Raw genomic sequence first — 2,324 nt, 5'->3', positions numbered from 1 at the left:
GAAAAATCTACTTGAGTACAGTAACGAAGTATTTGTACTTCGTTACTTCCCATCTCTGTTCTTAAGTTACCTAGGTTGGTTCTTAAGAATGGTAGCCTGCATGGGGTATCAATATGCAGAAATTGCTGCATACCGACCTAAAAAAAATTATGTAGTATATAGTAAACACGCTGCTAACATTTAAGTTAATTAGTTACCTGCAAGGTGAGTTTGCAAAATAAATCATATTTGTAATAATAAAAATCCCATTTAATTATAGATTCTTAAAGGCTGTCTGAAATCCAAAATATAATATAGTCATATTAAATAAGCTTAATATAATGTCATTATAGGGAGGAGTTTTAAATTCTTTGGTATCTTTCCTGTAACCAGACAGTACCATAAAAAGGAAGGTCAAGGCCACAAAAACTGAATTCAGACTGAAAGCCTTTGCAATTCTGAGCTCATGTGATGAAAAGTCAACTCAGAGGTGTGTGTTTGCTCTGCACCTGCATCATTAGAGCCTCCTGAGTTTCAGTAAAACCTGCTGATTGGAAAACAGCAGACTCTGATGAGCCCTAAATGAGTTACGGCCATTTGTGTTAATCAAAGCAACGCCAGCCTCGTTCCATGTTAAACAAACACTTTATTTTCCCCAATGAGACAGGCTGACATTTGGACTCCTGGGCTATATAACCGCAGCTGGCCTATAGCTATGATCACAAGTTAGCCTCTTTATAATGGGTCCGGCCCTCGAAGCAAGCTGACCTGTTAGGCCCGGGACTGCTTGACAGCGGTAATTACACATGTGAGCCATTCAAATGAGGATGATTAGACCGTAACAAGCTGGAGGAGTGAAAGGAGGTGATTAGACAACTGCAGGCTGATTCATACGCCGGTGGGGAAACAAGCAGGTGAGTATTTGTGCTGCTTTTCCAGGGTAACAGTTTCTCTTCCGATGTTTATCCTCATGGTGGTGAGACCAGGTCTTAATGAGAATCCTAAATTGTAATAAAAAGTGGTTTCAATGTTTTAATTTGTGCAGAGGGTACACAAAGGCACATGGAAATAGAAGTGCTTTTATGATATTCTGTTTACTCAAGCAGATCAGAAAGCGTAGATCTACAGCATTTAATAACATGGTTTGAGTTCACGTTACTCACTAGTGTTTATATCAGCCTCACATTTAATTTAACCACATGCTTCTGTTGTCAGCAAAGCCCCCAAGCTACTCTCCAAATCCCCAGGATTGCCCTCTGGCTCTAAACTCTACTTTTGCAGATAAAGAACTGTTAAGCTTTGCATATCAAAATATTGTTCTTTCATACGCTACATAGTGCCACTCAGAAGCATGCGAACATTTAACAATGGCATAAATGTTAATATAATTTGATAGTTTTAATTATTGATTTAAACAGTTTTCCATTGAGTGAGGCATGATTACTCAACTTCAAAGAGTTTTGATATAAGAACTGGCTGCACTTATTTACATTTATTAAGTTTTTTTTCCTCAGTCCACACAGGGTGAAAGGTAAGCATTGAATTATATTATTTTTATTTTTGCAGAAAATAAAAAAAAAATTATTACAAACACAAAAATGAGACTAAAAAAAAGACACAACGCGTAAATCCTGCAGGTGATCAAAAAATCTGTAAGTAGAGAAAAGCTGCAAACTGATGCTACATAAAGCACTTCACAGATCCTTAAAAAAATTCACATTAAATAGTGATGATGTGTAGGATCTGATTCCATATGAATCAATGATCATCTCTCCCTTGTGATCTAGAGCACTTATGAGATGCAGAACTAGTTTGCAGCTTTTCTGGTCTCCCAGTTGTTTTTCCTCCTTGAAGAACTTTTTTTAAGCATATGTTTTATGTGGCATCATGTATGTGTTTGCACTGGGCTTTGCTGCCTATTTGGACTTTGATGCACCCCATCTCCTCTGATGCACAGTTTCCTTTGCATCTTTTTTCTTGTGCTGGTAAAAGTTTAATTTTTTTTTAAATATATAGTGAAATGCAGCCGAGTAAGGCAGGTCCTAGGCAATAAATATCCAGCTCTACCAGTAACCAAATATCCTGCAGGTATATTAGGTTGTTTAAGGATGAAATAAAGGTCACAGATGTTAAGACACGAAAGCTCCAAATCCAGCACCCTGAGACTGTCTGCTAGCTGTAAGGAATTCAACTCAACTCAACTCAAACTATATTTATAAAGCACATTTAAAACAACCGGGGTTGATCAAAGTGCTGTACAGGAATCACAGTTAAGGAACATACAGTAAGATAAAAACTGGAGGCTACATTTTTAGAATAAAATTAAATTTAAAATAACATTTTGC

The sequence above is a fragment of the Cyprinodon variegatus genome, unplaced genomic scaffold (assembly GCF_000732505.1).
Source record: "Cyprinodon variegatus isolate N-32 unplaced genomic scaffold, C_variegatus-1.0 Scaffold140, whole genome shotgun sequence".
Lineage (NCBI taxonomy): Eukaryota > Metazoa > Chordata > Actinopteri > Cyprinodontiformes > Cyprinodontidae > Cyprinodon > Cyprinodon variegatus.
The sequence above is the reverse complement of the archived record's forward strand: the minus strand, read 5'-3'. Positions refer to the sequence as shown.